Source organism: Eleutherodactylus coqui, chromosome 5 (genome assembly GCF_035609145.1).
Source record: "Eleutherodactylus coqui strain aEleCoq1 chromosome 5, aEleCoq1.hap1, whole genome shotgun sequence".
NCBI lineage: Eukaryota > Metazoa > Chordata > Amphibia > Anura > Eleutherodactylidae > Eleutherodactylus > Eleutherodactylus coqui.
The window spans coordinates 236411020-236435439 of NC_089841.1; the positions used below are offsets into that span (position 1 = coordinate 236411020).

Sequence of the window (24420 nt, forward strand, 5' to 3'; positions counted from 1 at the left end):
CCAGTTTTTTTTTCTTGACCTTCATTTACTATATGTCAATCCACAGGTTGTACAATTACTGGGTTGGCTGTGCCCAGTTTCCCATACCCTTTTTACCACTTCACCACTAGGATATCTAATTAAAAGAAGTACCTTTCCACCATCACTGCACTTTATTGCCACTGCAGTAGCTCTACTGCTTTTTCTACGCCGTAAGCACTACTGGTCAGGCTTGCTCAGTAGGAACGACCAGAGATGGCTTTTTTTCTCTGCACCATTTGGGACCGGATTGCTAACCAATAGCTGGGCAGTGCATGTCAGGAATTCACCATGGAAGGAAGTACAGAGCAGGGAATTGTGAGGGATGTAGTTTCAAGCTGCACATAAGCAGGGATGCAGCCGCCATCTTGGAAAATAGTATTGCAGGGAAGCATAAAGAAACGGAGGACAGGATAAGAAGGTAATGGCGGTAGGATTTATACCTATAACCACTTGTGCATAAACATGGCGCAAACACCTTTCATATCTGGAATTTTTGAAAATTCAATTCGCAACCGGAATACCCGTTAGGTTATATAACGTATCTTGAATTAATTAAATGTTTTCTTGAGTCAAGGAAAGACCAAAAGCAATGGGGTGAAACTGAAAGGGAAGAGACACAAATTAGATATTAGACAGTGAGGGTGATCAATGAGTGGAACAGGTTGCCACGGGAGGTGGTGAGTTCTCCTTCAATGGAAGTGTTCAAACAAAGGCTGGACAAATATCTCTCTGGGATGATTTATTGAATCCTGCACTGAGCAGGGGGTTGGACCAGATGACCCTGGAGGTCCCTTCCAATTCTACCATTCTATGACATACTCTATGTTGTGTTGCAAAATCTAGTAAAAAATTCATCAGTTAACGTATACAGTACTTTCTTCAATATGGGAGGCAGTGTATGATTGATGGTCAACAGATGGCATCTGTCACAGTCATTCAGTAAAAAATGTATCCGTCAAACGGATACATTTACTTAACAAGGGAGTCTACGGAAGACGGATTGGATAGCGTCCATTAACGTATCCATTGTAAGTCTACTTTTTTTCTAGTTCTTCCATTCTAGGAAATCATCCAGCATATGAACGGGGTCAATGCTAGACTGCTCACATTCTTTGCAATGGGGTCGTCTGGCGTATGGCATGCCCTCTGGACAGAGTAGAGCAGTATGATGCCGATACCAGTAAACATCTTCACTTATAGAACTATCTACTATACCATATGTACGGCAGACAGCATGAGCATTTGAGCCACAAAGACAAAATCAGCCACCCGCTACCCCTATAAGCCAGTGTTAACCTTAGAAAGTTGTGTATTATATTAAGAATATCTTGATTAATGCTGAGCAGGAGGGGACACAATGGTTCCAGATGTAGTACAATCCCACAGAACATCTAAGTGTTTCATTAAGCGTTTGGCTGCTCTACCCCTTTTATAAAGGATGGTTTCCCGAAGAATTGCAGTTTCTCAGCTTTGCTGTGTAAGTCGATAAAGATAAATACCTGCATAGTACTATCTATGTACATCTTTTATGTTTTCTGGTCATATTCACTTGATTATTGCTGAGCGGCAGTTCCCGGCACACTCGCACTTATGGACGAGCCGCTGCGCCTAGATAAATGTTGTAAGGACCGCGCTGCTTGCTAGAGAGCCCAGCCTCTTATCCTGATGATTGCAAAGTATTAGCACTTGTCAGACGACTGCTTGACCAGACATTGATGGTTAAAGGATAAGCCATCAATGTTATAGTCTAGAAAAATCCAGTTAAAACATCTAATTATAACAGATCACTTGATGGATCTTATAAGAGATCTTTCACACGGAACGGAATATTCTGCAACAGTGTTGCGCAATATGCCATCCACTGAATTCCGCATCAAAGTCCATACTGCTAACTGCGGGTTTTGATGTGGATTCTGCTATTTTCAGTTTTGCTCCAAAATCTGCCTGTTAACAATACAGATTGTGGGTCTGAATATTCTGCAGAGGGTATATACAGCAACGCTGTTGTCAAATATTTTGTCCTGTGTGAAAGATCCCGTAATGTCTACAAGCCTCAAACTGATGCCAAAGTACATAAGTGTGCATCAGTCGTCTTCAACTCTTTCATGATCAGATTTTTACAGAATGATCTATGTGGCTTTTGAAAATTTAAATCCCTCTCTCTCTCCTGCTAGTAAACTGCAGGCTGTTCGCTCCCTCTCTTAGGGCTTATTCACACAAGCGTATATCGGCTGACATTTTCACGGCCAGCCGATCTACGCTATGATCTGATGCATTAGATTCCAATGCATCAGATCACACAGGTGTATTCCCACGGCGTAAAAGCGCCCGGCACTATATTGGCTGGCCGATATAGTGCCGGGCGTTTTTACGCCGGGCAGCAAAAATAGTCCTGTAATTATCTTTGTGCCCGAAATATGTCGGCCGCTGCATAGGCTCATATAGGAGCCAATGACAGTGGTCGGAAAAGGGAGGTGGGAGGGAGTTTAGCAGTGTTACTGCTAAACCCCCTCCCTCCTCTCTTTTCCCCTCCGGCTGTTCGCAATGGGAGGGGGCAGGACAGGGTGGATCTAAGCTCCACCTGCTCCACCCCCTCCCATTGCTGGCTGCGGACAAGGGGGCAGGTGCTTAGCTCCGTCCCTGTTCCGCCCACCCCAATTGCAAAAAGCTGGAGGGAAGGAGAGAGGTGGTGAGCCGGGGAGGGAAGGGAAGGTAAAAATGCCTACGCTCGTGGGAAAGAGCCCTTACTCTTGTACACTATACACATTGTCAAAAATAATTCCCAATGTAGAAGTTATCGGAATGAAATGAAACTTTCTGTGTGATTGTAACGTTGATATAAGTAATTGATTACAATATCAGAGCAAAAAGGATAATTCATTGAAGAAAACTGACCCCTTGAAGGGAGGCTCTAGTACCCTATTGTATCGCCTCTAGCTTGGATACAAGATGTAATACGGGTGGGCATGGAGGCTCTAGTACCCTGTTGTACCACCTCTAGCTTGGATGCAAGATGTGATACAGACAGGCATCGAGGTTCTAGTACCCTGTTGCACTGCCGCTAGGTTGGATGCAAGATGTGATACGGATGGGAATGGAGGCTTTAGTACCCTGTTGTACCACCTCTAGGTTGGATGCAAGATGTGATATGGGCAGGCATAGAGACTTTACTACCCTGTTGTACCACCTCTAGCTTGGATACAAGATGTGATACAGACAGGCATAGAGGCTCTAGTACCCTGTTGCACCGCCGCTAAGTTGGATGCAAGATGTGATACAGGTGGGCATAGAGGCTCTAGTACCCTGTTGTACCACCTCTAGCTTAGACACAAGATGTGATACGGACGGGAATGGAGGCTTTAGTACCCTATTTTACCACCTCTAGCTTGTATACAAGATGTGATACAAACAGGCATGGAGGCTCTAGTACCCTGTTGTATCACCTCTAGCTTGAATACAAGATGTCATACAGGCGGGCATGCAGGCTCTAAATACCCTGTTGTACCACCTCTAGTTTGATACAAGATGTGATGCAGGCGGGCATGGAGGCTCTAGTACCCTGTTGGACCGCCTCTAGCTTAAATACAAGATGTGATACTGGTGAGTATGGAGGTTCTAGAACCCTGTTGTACCGCCTCTAGCTTGGATACAAGATGTGATACGGGCGGAATTGGAGGCTCTAGTACCCTGTTGTACCACCTCTAGCTTGGATGCAAGATGTGATACAGATGGGCATAGAACTTCTAGAATATTTTAGGCAGGTGTGGGAAAAAATACTGCAATGGAAGAACGCTTTTAAAGTAGAAGTGTCAATAGTTTATTTTACTCAATTAACAAAATGCTAAATAAATAAGAGCCAATGGAGCCATGGAGCCAATCAGACGTTTCCCTGATGGTACTGCATGATTGTTAAGTATCTGCCTGTATTTGTCAGCGTTGAGGATGCCATTGATCCTTACCAAACCCCCAACTCCATTTTCTGAAATGCAGCCCTAGACTTGTAAGGAACCTCTGCCAAGCTTCACTGTTTCCTACAATTATGACTATACCGTTCTCCAGTCCTTTGGTGAACAAACTGCCTTCTGTTACAGCAAGATATTCCCAATTTTGACTTATCAGTCCAGAGGACTGCTGCCATTTTTCTCTACCTTGTTTTCATACATAGTTGAGTTGCTTGGACTTGTTTCTACGCCCAAGGAAAGGCTTTTGTCCTTAATTCTTGCATGAAGACCACTTCTCTGAACAGTAGTTGAGTGTACCTGGGTGCCACTGGTATCTACCAGTTCTGAGCTAATAGTGTTGCCGGACATCATCTTATTTTAAAGGGAAATAAGCATGATTTGTATTTCATCTGCTTCACTAAGTTTTCTTGGCCAACTACTCTAAGGTCCTCAACGCTGCCTTTTCTTTGTCCTTCTTCAAAAGAGCTTAAACATCTTGAATAAAGATGAGCGAACACCAAAATGTTCGGGTTCGCGTTATTCGAAACGAACTTCCCGCGATGTTCGGGTGTTCGTTTCGAATAACGAACCCCATTGAAGTCAATGGGCGACCGGAACATTTTTGTATTTCGCCGATGCTCGCTAAGGTTTTCATGTGTGAAAATCTTGGCAATTCAAGAAAATGATGGGAACGACACAGCAACGGATAGGGCAGGCGAGGGGCTACATGTTGGGCTGCATCTCAAGTTCACAGGTCCCACTATTAAGCCACAATAGCGGCAAGAGCGAGACCCCCCCCCCCGCACTGTCAGCATAACGATCGTTCTCCTCTGCCACAGCTGTAACAGCTGTGGCAGAGAAGAACGATGTTAGCCCATTGAATTCAATGGAGCCGTCAATACAGCCGACTCCACTGAATGCAATGGGCTGCCGGCGATCGCGGGATGAATTGTCGGAAAGGGGTTAAATATATAAGCCCTTCCCTGCAATTCATCCAGAAATGTGTAAAAATAAAAAATATATATATACTCACCTGGTGCCGGCAGACGGAGTTCAGCGCGGCAGGCTGCAGTTCTCCTGAACTGCTCTGAACAGCTGTGAGTAGTATTCAGCAGCCGGGGATTTAAAATCCCCGCCTGCTGAATAAGATGCCTCTGATTGGTCACAGCCTGACCAATCAGAGGCCAGCCCTCACTCACACCCATTCGTGAATTCATGAATGGGTGAGTGAGGGCTGCCTCTGATTGGTCAGGCTGTGACCATTCAGAGGCATCTTATTCAGCAGGCGGGGATTTTAAATCCCCGGCTGCTGAATACTACTCACAGCTGTTCAGAGCAGTTCAGGAGAACTGCAGCCTGCCGTGCTGAACTCCGTCTGCCGGCACCAGGTGAGTGTATATATATATATTTTTTATTTTTACACATTTCTGGATGAATTGCAGGGAAGGGCTTATATATTTAACCCCTTTCCGACAATTCATCCCGCGATCGCCGGCAGCCCATTGCATTCAGTGGAGTCGGCTGTATTGCCGGTTCCATTGAATTCAATGGGCAAACATCGTTCTTCTCTGTCACAGCTGTTACAGCTGTGGCAGAGAAGAAGGATTTGTCTTCTATATGTTCTCAATGGGGTTGGCGCTGCTGCCGCCGGCCCCATTGAGCGCATATAGAAAAGATTTCTCAGGGAAGAAAGTTAAAGTAACCCGAACATCCGAACATCGTGTGGTGTTCGTTACGAATAACGAACATCCCGAACACCCTAATATTCGCCCGAGCATCAAGCTCGGACGAGTACGTTCGCTCATCTCTAATCTTGAAACAACAGTCTGCTTTGAAACCTTTGCTTGGGAGAGACTCTGCTGATGCAACATAACTACCTTGTGCCTTGTTGTGCTCCGTCTTGTCATAGTGTATGATCTGTGATATTAAACTGTCTTCCGCAACTTCACCTTTGTAGTAGAGTTTGGCTGTTTCTCACCCAATCTTAAGCCTCCTACACAGTTTTATTTAATGACTATGTATGAAAATGATGATCATTATCACCTTTTTAGTTACTCATACACCTGACTATAATCCTACAAAATCCTTGACTGTGTGCAAGTGTACCTAGAAGAATTGATGCAGTTTTTGAAGGCAAAGGACAGTCATACCAAATACTGATATATAGAGATTTTATTTTTGTTCATTAACTTTGCATTTTGTTAATTGACCAAAATAAACCATTAACATTTGTATCTTTGAAAACATTCCTATTTTGCAGCATTTTTTCCACACCTGCCTTAAACTTTTGCACAGTACTATATCTTGTGTTGACCATGCAATTCGCAGGTAACAGTTGTTTGATATCTTGATGAGTTGTACTGCTACACTAACAGCTCTGCTACATCTGTACACTATATACAGTGTGTTCTACAGATGGAGTCGGTGACAAGGAATATGAGACCAGAACAGTCCTGGTATTGTAAAAGTAGAATCTCCTCTAACAATATGTTATTAAGACATTGCCGCTTATGTAATTTCCGAATATCCTCATTAACCGGAGTTCCACTTTCACCGCTCTGCGACTTCCGAACAAGCAACATGAGTTTTTTATGGATTGATCAAACATCTTGTCAAAAAAGGTGTTTTCTGTTTCAAATACCCTAATGGTAATTGTTGCTGCTTGCTTAACAGACTGAGGCAATTTTATAAATAACATGATTATATCCAAGGTGGTTACCTCTCAGTTTAATCAAGAGTAATAAGTTATGGAAAATGTTTTTAGCAGAAGTAGAAAATTGTGGCAGGCGTACGCTGGTACAATAACAGCCACAGAGGTCTCTGGAGGAGTGCGAGATTAATTTGATGTTTAGCAGTGCAGCAATTTGACAGGAAAGTTCAGTTTGGGATGAGATGAACTCATGCCTATTCGAAAAGCTTTGGCACAAAACCTCATCTATACAATAGTCTGGCAAGGCTTTATAGGCATTCTATACATAAACGAAATCTATGGAAAAAAAAGGTGAAGTTGTCTGATGTACAACAGATTTCGGATATCAAGCACTGTAATATCCCCCTTCACTCTGGCCTTATTCTTAAGACCCTCTCAGATGGAGCATGCAACCGGCGGTGAAGCAGTGATCGGATATCGTTGACTTGGCATGCGTATCCACCGAACAATAATTGGGCAGCCTCGATCGTTCGTTGGATCATAACTCTAGTCAACCCTTCTGCGACTTCCTTCTGTTCAGCAAATTGTTACGAAAGGATTTGCAGCACACGAACGATGATTCTTAGGCTGGGTTCTCACACGCCGGAATTCCAGTGGAAATCTCGCGGTTTGGCCGCAGCGAAAATCCGCGAGATTTCCACCGGGAAAAGTGCTGCTTCAAAACCCGCGGCACTTAGCTGCGGGTTTTGAAGCGGCCTGGCCGCTCGCTTTTCCGCTGCGGCCAGCGCTTCCATAGAGTAGAGCATGGCCTCAGCGGAATTAAAAAGAAATGGACATGCTGCGGCCAGCGAATCAGCGCCTGCTTCTGCTGGCTTTGCCGCGACGGACTCGCCGTCCCGTGTGGACGAGATTTCTGAGAAATCTCGTCCACATGGCTGGGTAATCCAGGGATTAGCATCCGCAGGCGGATTTGCCGTGGTGAAAGTCCAGACAGAGTTTCCTCTGTAAATCCGGCCTGTGTGAACCCAGCCTTAGGTTGGCTTCACACAGACATGCGCAATACACAAGGAATAGAATTTATTGCTTTCAATGGGTTCATTCACACACGTGTATTCCGTGCGCACATTTCGTCTGTGCAAAAAAATTTTCTGCACATTTGAAAGGTCCCCAAATAAGTCAATGGGGCGTGCGCAAATGTGCAATACGCAAGGAGAAGCATGAAACACTGCGGAATTCTACTGGTGAAAGAAAGCAACTGAAATGCGTCAGATGAATTGGCCATTTCATTCGGTGAGTGTTTGAGTCCCACGAGAAAAAAGTGTAGTAAAATATACCGACATGCACGCAAAACATGTATTCGTGCATTATACGCTGTAAGATAGGACATTGCGCAATTTTTTTCACACAAGTAATACCGGCACGAAAAAAAAAACGTGTGAGTGGCCCAATCCAAATCAATAGGCTATTAGCATCACATGTTGTGTGTTTGCAATGACAATACGCCTGTATGAGAATGGCCTTAGAGCGTGTTTGCACATGTTTTTGGGCCCGCAAAATCTGCGTTTGCTAAACACACAAAATAAAACCCATTGATTACAACGGCTTTGTTCTCACAAGCGCGTTTTGCGTGCGCACAAACAATCAGGGTCTGCGCTATCTTTCAGCGTTTTACGCAGCGAAACTGCTATATAAGTCGCAAATACGCAAGGGGATGGGAGAAACGCGTCTCGAAACACAGGAAAAGAGCACAGCTGGACCTTGTTAAGCTTAAATACCCAATAAATTCATGTAAGGGATATTACGCTTGTGTGAACTGGCACCACATGCACAAAAATGACAGTAAAAGGCGCAGACACCTGCGCAAAACCCGAATATGATCCTCTCCAAACCTCATTCATGCGCAAATACACTGTGCTGTGGCTGTATTTGCGCAAATGATTGCGTGAAGCCGCTTTACACTATGCTACTAACCCGCCATTCACTGCATTGCTGTATTAAATAGAGCAGAGGGAAACTAGAGTAGAGAACAGTTAGTAAACCAGTCACAGAGCGCCGAGGAGCCAAGAACAACATTTTATCTGTATCCAAAGCTAAATTATGCAGTCTGCAAGTAAAATAGTAAATACAAGTGAATCTGGTCTTTGATTATTCAAAATACCTTCATTGACTGTTTAGTTCTCTCCAGGAAGGGAACGTGGAATCAAGTATGAATAAGTATCTCTTTTCATCTTACGGTCACAAATCAAGACTGGATGATTTGTCAAGTACGAGTGCCTGGCCGGGGAAATGGCACGTCCTATTTCTGTTTGTTTTTATTGCCACTTTGTAGTTTATTGAAGTAGTGACCTTATGTTGTAGGTATGGGGAGAATATTCATTCCTTAGTGCTCTAGTATATCCCTCATTCTACAGCTACTCTATACTCAGGGTTACATATCAAACCTAAAGACAATGCTTAACACAACTGGGGGGGGGGGGCTGTATTTTTCCTTCTGAAGACCACTGCAAGTTCGGGTGTCTTATATATAGACCATGCAATATGGTATTACTTGAGAAAAAGCCATGCAAATGGGTGATGGAATAATCTTTCACATAAGCACCTATTGGGATGGTGGCAATAGGTTATAAGGATCTGCGCCAAGAGGGTTCTGATGCAACAACTTAATAATAGCTTCTATCTAGCTATTTGCCATATGAATAAATATTCACAAATGGGAAAGACTTCTAAAACCTCAAATCAGTGTGCAAACAGGTATGAAAAAATTTCTACCAGCAAAGCTCCCAATATGATGCTCCAAAAAGGATCAATCAACATCTATAGCCCCGATGACCAGCACCCACAGTCCAGAATCACCGATCCAGCTCAAAATACCGGAAGAAAAAGTGCTTTTTCTTCCGCCCAAAGTTAGGAAGCTGAGCAGAAACCAAAAGGACCCCGTTATAGTCAATGGGGTCTGTTTAGTTCTGTCCTGAGATGAAGCAAACCGCGGGCAGTATCACAATCCTCAGGATAGGTCATCAATAGTTGATCGGCTGGGGTCCACTGCTCAGGGCCCCGACTGGTCAACTGATTTAGCGCCCACTGACAGCGCCGCAAATATACAAGGGTTGGAGCGGAAGCCACTGCTCCGACCCCTGTGTAGTGTCCGACACTTGAAATAGGAGCTGTGCCTGCAGTTACAAGTGATGGCTACTACACAGAGGTCATAGCAGTGGCTTCCGCTCCAACCCCTCTGTGTGTGTGGTGCTGTCAGTGGGCGCACAATCAGCTGATCGATTAGAGTCCGGCGACCCCCGGCTGATCAACTATTGATGACCTATCATGAGGATCATGATACCACCCGCCGTCTGCTTCTTCTTAGGACAGAACCGAGCAAACCCTATTGACTATAATGAGGTTCTTTTGGTTTCCGTTTAGGTTCTGGTCATCGGGCTGTAGATGCTGATTGGTCTTTTGGAGCATCATATTGGCAGCTTTGCCGGTACTAATCTTTTTTAGCTGTTTGCACATTGATTTGATGTTTTAAAAGTCTATTGCAATGGTAGCTACCCCACAGTCAGATAGCTTCTGTGCTCCTCTCCACACGGTGAAACATTAATCCTCCTTCCAGGCTTACATTTTTGGCCTCTCATCTAATCAGCCAGAATCCTACTGCATACTGAGTTTCCGTAACCCCAATACAGCGGTATATACAGGGGTATTATGTCCTGGCTCACACCCCTAGACATATGGCAATGCCTGTTAGGAGCTTGGATAGGTACCTCTTCAGTAGGTTGGAGGTTATTCCATTACTCATTTGTATCACCAATACAAGTCAAGAGTCATGATGTTCTTAGCAACTCACTGTCTTCCAAGGCAAGTCGGAATATAAAAGACAAAAGTAAAGCTGCAGAAAAAAAGTGCACTCAGTCATCATTAACGGGATAGTAGCAGCATATGGCTGGGAAATGCAATTATGATATTGAGAGTAAAGGGGACAGCGTTGTATAAGCCCGGGGGCTTCCTCAGAGTCTTTGCCTACACACCAGCCCTGCCAGTCATGTCAATGGAGCCATGATGCAATTCTTGACATAGCGGTGGCTGGGATTGGCGCTGTGCAGGGAAAACCTTTGAAGGGACACTGCTGCTTAAGGGCTCACTCATACAAGCGTGTTTACAGATGTATTTGCACACACATCCGTGTGAAGCCGCCCTAATAGCAGAGACACACGAGCGTTGGCACAAATTGGCTCGCCGCAGGACAGCATATTTGCGCATGATCAAGGCTTGAAGAGCAAGGTCATCTGTCTGTTGGGTGCGTGTCTGCACATACTACGGTAACTTTTGCATGCGCAGGGCCAGTTCACACATGCGTGGCACACCCTTTACGTGGAATTTAATGGCTGTTTAAGGCCTAGTAAGATCCAGTTGCCTTCTTTTCCTGCATTTTGCGCAGAGGCACACCCTTCCTCTTGCGTAATTTCGCACCTGCCGTAGACTTCTATGACAGTTTCTCAGTGCAAATAGCAATAAAATAGACCAGGACCTATTTTTTGCACTTGAACGAAAAACACGTGCAAATGTGCTTATGAGAACGAAGTCATTAACCCTTTCCAATCCAATTTGTATCCTGATTTTCCTAGGGGGCTTACTCTCTTTTTGACGTTATACAACGGCGCTATCTGCTGGCTAAAGCCAGTACTGCATGAGGTGACACGTTGGATAGGCTCCGACAGCAGAGAGGCTGGCAATATACAGCAAGAGAACCCCGACGGACGTCTTTCAACATCGGAGCTGTACAGCCTTAAATCATAATGTCTTCAGACGTCAGACAGTGGATTGGAAAGGGTTAAATCAATGAGTTCTATTCCCTGAATATTGCATGTGCAAACATGCTTTCCTTAGTTCAACGTATTTGCGCAGTGAACAAGGTTGCCTTGTGCGTGTATTGGCGCATAGTCCTGTCATTTATTTTTGCATACGCAGGGCCTATTCAGATGCAATACCCTCCCCGCCCCCGCCCTGATTTAAAATTAGGTCCAGATGTGTTCTATCCTTCATGGAATTGCTCAGCATTTTGCGCATCTCCCACAGACTTCTATGTAGCCCTTTGATGTGCAAATATGCAGAAAGATAGACCAGGTACTATTTTTTGCACCCAACCAAAATGCGTGCAAAAAAATAGTAAATGAGAACAAACCCATTTGTTCTCTGCATATTGCATGAGCTAATTCTGCATCTGCAATTTGCAGCACAAATACATCCTTGTGAAGCTGCCTGTAAGGAGGTGTTCATGGAGACACGATATTGTGGCGCATCTATTTTCTCCAGGTCCCTAATATGATCCCATAATCCATGTCCAAGGCCGGTGCACACAGCTTTACCATTTCCATGAAGACAGAAGTTTTTGTGCTCCAGGGGGTTCAAACTTCCAGTCAATGAATATAGGTGACAGTTGTGTTTAATGAGCACCAAGACGGCAACAATCCCCTTTAAATGTGATACGTCAGTCCTATGAGTTGGCTCTCCCTCATAATTAAACACCAGCTCTCATCATGTCTCCGCAAGTGTGTGGAGTGTGCTAACAGCTTGCTAAAGTTCAGTCTGTTAACAACACGTGTTTTCCTTGCAAGCATTTGGTGAATGAATAGCAGGATACCATAATTACAAGTGTGGGTTTAAAAATAAGTAAAGTGAGATAGAAGTGTCAGCCTGACAGCTTCTTTCTGCTGGATATTTCACAACCTGTTTAGTAAATGATAAGTCTCCAGTTAGCGACAATGAGCAGAGTCCTGCCGAGCGCTTTGATACGGCTTCAAGTGGCGGATATTAATTAAACCAACATGCTGAGTAAAAGGCACAAATAAAGACTGACCCCCAAAGGCTGAAGAATAGCATCTAACACAGGATATGAGTCAAACGCAGAAGCTTTTATTCTTGTGTTTAACTGCTTATTTTTACTATGCTATATTGTGTTTATCAAATCTGGATTGCCACAGGGGCGGACAAAAATATGGAAACACCGTACGAAATGCATGGGATTTTAATCATTAGCACTGAGCTGACCTTTTGACTCCTGCTTGGCTGAGAGCTTTCCCACCAAATTTGTGTTTACTTCACCTCTTGCCCTGCTCCGGGTGATTTTGGGAGCCAGCTGAGTGGCTCAACCCCCTGACCAATGGAACCTTGTTGCTTGGACAGATGTTCACTTCTGCCCGGCAGCATCTGTGTCATATTACCTCCACTTAAAATTGGTCTGTACATATCTTATTGAAATATGATTTATAATCGCATGTAAATTAAGGCATGCATTTTCTATGGTGTTTCCATATTTTTGTCCATCCCTGTAAGTTATTTCTGGTAAATTTAAAGGGGTTGTCTCATCAAGACAACCCCTTTTTAAAAGCGGCCATCCTGTGATGAGACTATTGCTGCAGATCTGGCTTTTTGTACTCTAGCTGCTCACTGGGGGATTCTGAAGTCTGTGTCTGTATCTGTTTGTTGGTTACATCATTAGGACTGAACAAAGGACAGGCTAAAAGATGTGCAAAGCACAAGGGATATTTGGGGTAGCTAAACATATGGAATAGTTCAAGAAGCTGGTAGAAATAAAGGAAAGGCCTAGGATCTTTCCCTTGTTCAACCTTGACTGGACCTAACAATCAGGTGGAGCACCCATTCAGAAAAGGGCAACCCCACGACTGAAATCTAAATTGATTCCCGATACATTCCTAGGTAAAAATGGAAAAAGAGGGAATGAATAAGGACAAAGTGGGAAAGAACAGGCAAATAAATAAAACCAAGTTCAGAGTTTGCTTGACATGAATAGCAGTTCCAAAGAGAGTAACCGACTGCAGTCCAAAGTCCCTAATAGGAGGACACAAAAGTAATACTCAGAAGTGCAAATGCAAAACCACACTGCTGAGCAGGACCAGTATACAAAGGTATTGGAAGCACCCTCTTGCAAGAGGAGCTGGAATAAATACTTTAACGAAATCATTGATAATTTGGTTGGGACAATATGCAGTCCCACCAGCCTATCAGCATTACAACAGCAGGGAGAAGTTTCTCAATTGGCATTCAACACTGAATGGCACTCTACCTGCATAGGTAGGCACATCAGGTGGTCATGACGTCACACCCATGCCTACACCCAGATTCTGTTGGCGCCTTGACACTTATATGGCATATGATACAATGCAGTACTACTTGCTGGCCTTTAAAATGGATGGCCTTCCTTCTAATAAATTGATAAGTTCGGTCCAGCAGAGCAAGTACAACTTGATAAAAATAGGCTATCGGCCACTGAGATTTTTATACAGGCATCAGCTATGTAAATCTGTACATCTCTTCATGCTTCATAAGAAATGTGTACAGTTCTGCCTAAATATACAGTCCTATCTCTGAAATTATTATATTTGGGCTTTTGTCTTTCCTTATCCAAAAACACATAATAGAAGAACCTCAAATATAATAAGTAACATACATGCTGGACTTACTGGAAATTCACTAATGGTCCTAGTGTGGAGACCTATGGGGAAGCCTCCAGGATACCTCTTTAGAACAGGGAAACAATAGTCAATGGGAACCAAAAACCCATACTAGTGAAGCACTTGTAAACTTTTTCTGCAGTAGGGTCCCACTGTAGACATTCAAAGTTGATTTTTTTTGTTTTCAGTTTGTGTTGACTTACTTCCCTCTTTGATAGCTTCCTTCTGTGCCTGATATGCCTGTATGCCTATAGTCATTCATCACATAGCTCCGCTTGAAAAAAAAAAAGTGCGACTGCGTACTATATTGCATTAGAGAAAAAAAAACAAGTGGCAGGAAAATATGTCTTCTTATCATAATTCATGTGTTTTGTGTAAGAGCCGGTCAGATTCAGCGGCTGAAAAATAGAAGAGCCTAGTGATAACGCTGAGCTTCTCAGCTGGAGGAAAAAAAAAAAAGAAAAAAGTTGCCGTTCAGTTTACTGCACATAAAAGGAAGACTTAATGCAGACTTTCGTATTATGTTTCTCATCGACTTTTCTATTGTAATCAACATCAAAAGGACAAAGTAAAGAAGCAGGAACGGCTCTTTTCTGTTTTTACATATGTATTGTTTAAAAAAAAAATAGAAAAGGGAAAAAAAAAAGAATCCTCCGCAATTACCAGTTTGCAGAACGAATTCCTGCCGGGTTTGTTCTCTCCCTATTAGTAAGAGATAAGTTGAAATGTATTAAAATTTCACTGTACAACTGGGAGTTTTGGCTCACTGTAAACGTGTTAATGTTTTTTCATGGCCCTAGTGTTTGTCTTTAAAGCAAGGCATTCTGCCCAACGGGGAGAGCATTATAGGATAAATCTATGTGTAAAAGAAGCATTCTTTAGAGAACATAATGAAGAATAGATTTCGGTTCCCATTTAGGGACCTGTTAGAATTATCCATTCTTTTCCGAGACCTGCTGCGCCTCTTGGTGCTAAAATTTAAATCTCATTTCTGTTCTTTACTTATCATAATATTTGAGCAATTATTGTTCGCAGAGAGCAGATATTTAATCGCGCTGGAGAAGCTGCGCGTCATCCGCGAAAAAATGGTGGACATTTTTTATTTTCATTTTAATAGCCTTTAGGGGGGAAGCGGTCATTGAGCAGCCAATCAGATTATTCTCTGCTGGCATTTGCATCATGGTTTCGGTCTACAACGGAAACAATGACGCAGTGCCGGATCTGTCGGACAATGGATGCCACCAGCGCCAGATAAAGTTTATTGACCCATAATAGGAAATATTATGTTAGTGTTCAAAAATAGCTACGCACGCCGTGGCAGTCTCCCATGATGGTAACTCTGACACAATATGCGTTGGACATAGTGCTTTACCATATTTCTTTTAAAGGCTGGGTTCAGATGCACGATTAGCGGTTGAACAAGCGAGTGACGTCACCGCTGTCGGGCAGCCTGTTTAGTCGGGCAGATACATTGTTGGCTCGTTCAAACGGGAATCGTTCAGTCTTTCGCATTCGCTGCATAAGTGACTGAGAACGACTGAACGAGCGCGGTTTACACTGAACGATAAGCGAACGAGCCAATGATGATTTGTATATCTGCATAAAAGGAACAACTAACAAAAAGCGAATAATCATCCTTCAGCCGTTGGGTCGCGTTTAGAGCAAACGATTATTGTTCACTATCGCTCGTTTGAACGATAATCATTCTGTCTAAAAGCACCTATAGAACTGGTTCATACGGTCATATTTACGCCCGCTAAATTTGCACACGCAATACATAGAAAATAGAGCCATTGATTTCTATGGGTTCATTCTCATTTCCTGGAACTTATTAGGATAAATAGCCATTTAAATTGGGTTGTGTTCGTCTGCCGCGTGCGAATGAACATACCCCACGTGTGCCAAACGTACAGTAAAATGCACCGATACAAGCACAAACAAAATTGTTCATAGAGCAATTACATTATGCTGAGGCATAATGTGGTAAATGCACAGTTGCAGCAAAGTTTAAATTGTTATATAATGCAGCAAAAGTCATTGAAAAGTCAAGTTAAAGTTTGCTGCAATCGTGCATTTAAACATTTAAAGGGGTTATCCAACCTTTTAAAGTTGATGGCCCTTAAACGGGGTTATCCAACCTTTTTTAAATTGATGGCCTATCCTTGTACCATCAATATCTGATTGGTCGGCTGTGAAGTGAAGCCTGCAGAACTTATAACGGACCCTATAAATATTACAATATTCTGAGTGCAAACAGGTTCATGCTCAGATGTAGGAGAAGCTGCAGTGCCTTGGACTTTTCATCAGTGGGGACACTACGCCACAAATACCCAATTATCAGATGGCCTATTCAAAGTATAGTCCATCTATATAAATAGGTTGGATAACCACCTTTAAATGTCAAGTTAATGTTTGCCACATCTGTACCAAATGTATGGTGTGACAGTTCTAATTACTTTTACAACAGTCATTATGACAATTAGACAAAACTTTTTTTGGATCACGTCACAAGTTACCAAATCGACCAAAGAAGTATTAATGGATCATGCTGGTTTAAGGCACCCTTCATTACGAGTTATGGATGGCTTATTAATCATTGGTTATGGACGACACAGCGAATACTGCAGATATTATCCCTGAGATTAGCACTCAGGCACACAATTTTAATATTCCTACTATCAGATTATAAAGTTAGGGCTTGTATAAGGCTTGTTGTACACAGAGAAATTAATGGGAACGAGTGAACGTCCATTTACAGCAGCAGGTAATTGTTTACATTGTTTTGCCATTTTCTCGTTTAGCTCATCGTTGGTCTGTCAGAGGAGTCTAAAAATGCCCGGGAATGGTCTGGGAATGACTGAACGATCGCCTTATACACAAAGGGACTGGCAAACAATGAATGATGAGTTTTATGCCTGCATAAAATGAAAAATAAGCGAAGGAATTATCATTCAATTGTTGACCCCGTGCTTACACTGAGCGATGTCATTCATTTTCACATGACTCGACAATCATTTGATATGATAATCGTTCCGTGTAAAAGGGCCCAAAGGCTCATTTATTGGAAAATTGCTTAAAGAGCCTGCATTGCTCAGATTTTGCAGTCAAACGTCCTTCGGAGGCACAGTGTAATTGTAGTCCTTCATTCCAAGAAATAAACTAGATAATGCAGATTCCTCAGAGAACAGACAAGGACAGAGATGGAGCTTATAGAAACCGAGCCCTTCTAAATACTGAAATCTTACACACAGTAAATGGGAGGAATAGCTAATCCTTAAATCAGTGCTACAATATTATTCTATAGGTGTCTTTCTAAATGGCATAATGTAATGCTTCAATATTACAAGTTCTAATTCCAATTCTACCCGTTCTGTCATGTCCGACTCTTGGATACTCTGTAGGCCAGTCCTCTCCATGCTTCTCTATTCTGTAAGGCTGATTCAATTGCCCAATGCCCATTCCTGTGTCCTTCTTGATGGTGTCCAGCCAACGTGGCTTTTGTCTTCAGTTTCCTTTTACCACCGACCATTCCAAGTAGCATCTCCTTTTCCAGTGAATTAGCCCTCATCAGGTGTCCAAAGTAAGTCAGTCTCTGTCTGGTGATCTAGCCTTTCAGGAACACCTCTGGGTTGATACAGTCCAGCACAGCTTTGTTGGTGACTCTCGCTGTCCAGGGGATTTGTAGACATTTTCCCCAACACCACAGCTCAAAAGTGTCAATTTTTCTTCTGTCTGCTATCCTCAATGTCCACATCTCACAGCCATATGCTACAATTGGGAAGACGATGGCTGTGATTAACCTTCATTCAATGGTGACTGAGACATCCTTGCACTTCCATACTGGCTCCATGCTCACCATGGCCGTACACCCCACTGCTAATCAATTCCTTATCTCATCTGTCGAGCTGGCACTAAGATGGATGAGGGACCCAAGGAATACAAAACTATTAACCACTTCAATTTCCTTGTTGACCTTCCTGTCGACATCCTTGTTGGCCATGGTCACGATCTTTGTCTTCTTACACTTTTGCAAGTACAGGGTACTTTTTATGTGGCTGATAATCACCCATTAGAATGAATGCATTGGAATTCAATGCCTCACATGGTGGTGATTTTAATCGCGGCTAAATTAGCCATGTAAAAATGTTCATGTGAAAGAAGTCTACAAGGGATTGTCTAACTGCAGAAGTCTAAATCAGCTAAAACAATAAAATAAAGGGTACCCTACCCATTCTCAGCGCCCGTCAAGCACTGCAACACTGCAATTTTCCTGGTGTCTGTTGGCAGTGGAAGTCAGTTGACCACTACCTGCTAGTCAGAGACCGCAGCGAACTCCTGACATCATGGCGCCCAGGATGTGAGCGCTGATGCCAAGAGAAGAAGCGGTGACACTGCAGCCTCTGATTGGTAGGTGGCGGTCACCTGACTCCCGGTCAGATATTGATGGCCTATCCTGAGGATACGTCATCCATTTGTACAACCCTGATGGCCCCTTTAATGAGAAGCTAGAACTGTAATCGGCTTTAATATACAGTGCAGCATAACTGAGGCAGGAAACTAGAAATGAGAATGCTGACAGTAAAGAAGTATTCAAGAAAGTGGAGTAATCTAGCTGTGATACTTAGGAATGCCCTATTGTATTACTACTGTATCTCATATCTGGCTTCATCTCCACTAATACAATTTGAAAAGCTGCTAATATACTTACATTTCTCCATGGCATTCCGGTAATGTGCGGCTAATACAATATATTGGGACACTAGTCGTAGGAAAGCACTATGGACCTAGCTGATGTCATTTAGCTATTTGCAGTCACACGCGCGCTGGTGATATCAAACCTTTGTGACTCCGGGTACCGTCACGTATTCTATTATTTCGCGCTCAGTATGGGACCTTCAGCCTCAACAAATGAATATGGATGGAGTGGAAATGTTTCAGAGGTAAATAATTCATAATGTGTAGCTTTGCTGTTTTGCTATGCATATATTATGCAGACTGTAGGGCATTACAGAATCAATATGCAATCCTATGTTATTATGATGCTCAACTATTTTAGGTATATGTGCTGCATATTTTGGCGCATAACCCTGATATGATTGATCTGTCAGAAGACGTTTCTAATTAAGGAGATTGCAACCAATCAAAATAGCAGAACCGCATTGTTTTAGATTAATAGAAAGTCTGCTTTTGACCCAGAAACAGCGCCACTCTTGTCCATGGGTTGTGTGTGGTATTGCAGCTTCGACCTGAGTACAGGTGTCACACCGTTTCTAAAGTAAAGTAGAACCTTTATTTCTGATGTTATAGAATTCCCAGAGCTCGATTCACACGGGAGAGTGCGATATCGGTCCAAGAAACTCGGACCAATAGGCAGGATTCACATAATCATATTGGCGCATGCAAAATTAGGCGCGCGAAATACGCAGTGAATAGAAATCATTCATTTCAATAAGTTCATTCACAAGCGTGTATTCTTCCTGCGCACCTGCAATTGAATTTTTTTTTTCTATTTGTTTTCTTTCTCCCATAAACAATAATGGGCAAGATTGTCCAAAAAAAGAGCCCTTGCCGTGACTTTTATATCTGCAGCTTTGTAAATAATGGGTTCTTTTTATGTTTAAGGGAAAATTGCCCACGTGAAAGCACCCTTAGGAAATGTTCATACGTCACTAATTTGCTGCGGATTTATTTGGAAATTTTGGTGCAGATCTGCGGCAGATTTCACCCTTTCAATGGAATTCATTTAAAAAATTTTTTTTTACACTTTTTAAGTTTATGATCAGAATCTGAACCATAGCTGCTATGATGGCCATGGTAAGGCATTGCAGGACAGAAGTCCTGCAATGCCTTATCACTTGTAATAGTGATCATAGATCATGGCAAAGCAGGACTCCTGTAGCTGACGTCCTGTTACCATGGCAACCTGTTAGTGAGCCCTTTACATGCCGCAATCTACATAGATCGCAGCACGTAAGGGGTTAATAGCGGGGGATCTCTGTGCTCATAAAGCCCCGCTATTGCAGCAGGAGGTCGGCTATCGGTAACCGCCGACTCCCGCTGCCGGATGGGGGGCATCTCTTATCATCTCGCGCTATCCACATGACGTAAGGTTAAGTCATATGGCATTAAGGATTTAAAGGGGTTGTACTAGAATTGACTGTAATCGCCATAGGATAGGTGATTAAAATCTGACTGCTGAGACTATCCATGTTCCCAATAAGAGAACATAGGTCCCATATCCCCCCTTCTCCTTACTGTGGTTTCACTATACCCCCATAGTAAGGAGGAGATTGATTGAAGAGGTGGTGACACATGCTTGGTGCTGCTCCATTCATTTTCACTGTACTGTACTCAGCTCATTCCATCATTATCATTGAAATGCATGGAGCTATGATGGGCTGCTCATGTGTGACCAGGTTGGTACAGCAGCACCACAGTGATGAGAAGAGTAGGACACAGGACCCCCATTACCAGACTTGGTGGGGATCTCAGTGGTGAGACTCCCACCGACCAGACTTCTATCACCTATCCTGTGGATAGGTGATAAAGTTCTATTTTGGAATAATCTCTTTAACTTGAAATACCAAATACATTTCAACTAGAAAGTTTCCTACACTTTGCAGTACCTTTTTACCAATATTTCAACTCTTCACAATAGCTAAGAGTTTCTCAAGAGACCATTTTTTTGGATGCGGTTTTGACAATAATAAAAACAAAACCAACTGAAAAGGATGCTGTCACTGAGACTATTTTTTGGGAGTGAATTCCACCCCTCATTAGTGCACTGCATCCGTCCGCTACTCCTAGGTCTGCTGCTTTTTCCTCTGTTGTTTTCCTACAGCTCAAGCCTCTACGGGGTACTGCTTTTGCTTCTGGTTTTCTCTGGTGGTCTTTACTCTTCATATACTCTACGGCAGTGGTCTCAAACTGGAGATTCCCAGTATGTCGTTAGGGCTACAGACTAGACAGTTAGTTCTACAACACCTGGAGAGCCACCAGTTGGAGACTGTTGCTCTGAGGTTATATGACCGACTCGTGTCAACATACATCTCCATTAGAGATGAGCGAGCAACCAAATGCTCGAGTCCGCGTTAGTCGAGCTTTTCGTAAAATTTGAGAGCTCTACTCGAGTAATGAACCCCATTGACTACAATGGGAGACTCAAGCATTTTTGTATGCGAAATGCCGGATGCTGAGCTTTTGGTTTTTTTCTCTAGGTCTCTCTCTCTCCCCCCTCCCACTCTCTCCCTCTCTCCCTCTCTCCCCCTCTCCCCCTCCCTCTCCCTCCCTCTCCCTCCCTCTCCCTCCGTCTCCCTCCCTCTCCCTCCCCCTCCCTCCCTCTCCCCCTCCCTCCCCCTCCCTCTCCCTCCCTCTCCCCCCCTCTCCCCCCCTCTCCCCCCCTCTCTCCCCCTCTCTCTCCCTCTCTCCCCCTCTCTCTCCTGCCTGCCTAAAAAGTTTGCCAATGACGCGCGCTGCGTTGCGGCGGGGAGGGGCCAAAACAGGCACGTCACAACGGGTAGGAGCCAAAAACTGGGGCGGGGTCTAACATGGCTTGATGCTCGTTCGAGTAACGAGCACCATCGAGTACGCCAATACTCGAACGAGCATCAAGCTCGGCAGAGTATGTTCGCTCAACTCTTATCCCCATAAATTTGAATATTTCTGCAGCATGTGCATGGCTTTTTACAAGCCTCAATCAGATGAATATGACAGTTGCAACAATTTCATAAAAATCTGTTGCATGCAAACCTACCCTAAAATATAGTCAATTGGCTTCCTTGGAATTGCCATTAAGTACCTGATCCAAGATAATTAAATATCCTTCCTGGTGACCGACCAATTTAGGGTGCATTCACGTCAACATCGGAAGTTCCGTTTAGAACCTCCATCGCTGATTTCTGTTAAAAAGCCAGATAAAGTACTGCTGTGAGCTGTGCTGTTTTATCCTATAAATTCTGGCAAAGCGCTGCTCGCCAGAAATCGAATGGACCCCCATTATAGTCGATGAGGGATCGTTCAGTGCCATTCGGTTCCAACATAAGAAAGAGACGTTCGGACAAGGGGTGCCATTTTCCTGCTCCGTTCGGGAATCCCTTAACGCTGATGTGAACGAGTCCTTAAGGGTGGTTTTGACATCTGCGCTTGGGGTCCCACTTTCCTGCTCAGTTCGGGAAGTAGGAAAGGGGAATCCATGCAGCTGAACGGCTCTGTCTCATGACAGAACTGAACCATGCCTAACGGACCATATTGACAATAATGGGGTCCGTTCGGTATATGCTCAGCTGCCCGGCTTTTTAGACGGAAGAAAAAGTGCAGCATGGAGCGCTTTTTCTTTCGGCATTTTGAGCCGGGTCTGTGATGGAACCTCCAAGTGGCCTAAGTGTATTACTGTAAATAACAGATACATTAGATATAGACCTTCAGGAATATGTAACAGTTTGCCACATTTGGCCACTTCCATATGATAAAAGATAAGAAGAGGAAGATTAGGATGAACATCAACCGATTAGCTTCTTAAATCTGAAGAAAGCAAAGTAAAGCTGTAAAGTAAGGGGTTAAAAACAAGAACCAGACTGTCGCTTTATAAGGTTCCATGGCGCAGCAGCACAATTAATTACAGAGTTCATTAATTAGTGAACATATTAAAGAAAGACACCATTACTGACAAGTGCAGACATGATATATCATCAAGTCAATAAACTATTGAACATGAAACTGGACCTTTCAGCAAGATCTCCCTTCTTCCTCACTGTGAACCTACAGACACATATATTATTCCTGCTTCATCAGCAGATGTCGTTGGTAATATATTTCATATTACTATTTCCGTTAATCAGGAATACATACTTATATAGCTTGGAAAATGAACGATCGAACAGTTTACATGATGGAGGGGGGCTGCTGGAAGTACGTGCGTGACACTGTCATTTATTCCATGCTAGCGACTGCTATTAAACTGTAGCACTGCACAGGATATAGAAAACAGTGCTAGGATGGGATTAATTCACTGTAGCCATGTTAGATCCGTGTGCGGCTGGCTGATGATGGCAAACAAGCCAGGATGGTGAGAATAACCTCTATTCTATGCTACTTTGAGTCTGCAATATGGCAGGTTCATGGTAAGGATATACCCGGGGACAGAAATACTATTACTGCAATACCTCTGTAAAATGCTGCCATATGGAGACACTATATAGCAGGTCATGGGCGGCGCGGCAACTCTATGGACTTTCATACAACCTCCATGTGTACAGCTCATGGTCATCATTACAAGAATGTAAGTGGGCATTGATGGCACATGGACTATTGATAGATGCATAAAGTCATATAATCTCTATCTACAGGGGGCATCTGCTATTTCTAGAGAAAAGAAGGTTTCTACACTAAGAAGAATGGTGTTCTTTACAGTAAGAGCAGGGAGACTACGGAACAAGGGAGAACCCTTTACTTTTAGAGGAGAGAAGGTTTCTGCACTGACATAGAAGGGGGTTGTTCTTTACTGCAAAAGCAATTATACTATGGAAGAAGGGGGCATCCTCTACACCTAGAGGAAAGGTTTCTACACCAACATAGGAGGTTCTTTACTGTAAGAGCAGTGAAAGTATGGCATAAGGGGACACCCTCTACGTCTCGAGGACATTGAAGGGTGTTCTATACAGTAAGGTCAGTGAGATTATGGAACAAGGGAGAACCCTTTACTTCTAGAGGAAAGAAGATTTCTACACCAACATAGAAGGGGTTCTTTACTTTAAGAGCAGTGATATTATGGAAGAAGGGGCATCCTCTACTTCTAGACAAAGGAAGATTTTTACACCAACATAAGAGGTTCTTAACTGTAAGAGCAGTGAGACTATGGTGCAACGGAGCATCCTCTACGTCTAGAGGAAAGGAGGTTTCTACATCAACATTGAAAGGTGTTCTTTACAGTAAGAGCAGTGAGACTATGGAACAAGGGAGCACCCTTTACTGAAAGACGTTTTCTACACCAACATAGAAGGGGGGTTCTTTACTGAGGACGTGGTGATGGCGAATTCACTAAAAGAGTTCAAGAGGCTCCTTTCTTAACTTTAACAATATTACATGTTATAGTCACTGTTTACTTCAGAAGGGTCGGTGATCCAGAGATTATTCTGATTGCTAGATGTGGAGTTGGGAAGGAATTGTTTCACAATTAAAATTATGAAACTTGACTTCCACCTTTTGGGCCTTTTTGCTTCCTCTGCCTTCCTAGGTTGAACTAGAAGGACAGATGTTTTTTTCAGCCTAACATACTATGTTACTATATTAATGGCTGGTCCATAATGTTATTGCAGTACAATTTTACACATTTCCATTTAAT

At 43.3% G+C, this 24420-nt stretch overlaps 1 protein-coding gene across 5 annotated transcripts in view; it reads left to right on the forward strand.

The window, feature by feature from the left end:
• BNC2 (basonuclin zinc finger protein 2) overlaps window positions 1–24420 on the forward strand; it is a 553266-nt gene that overhangs the window by 398976 nt on the left and 129870 nt on the right. The window lies entirely within an intron of this gene.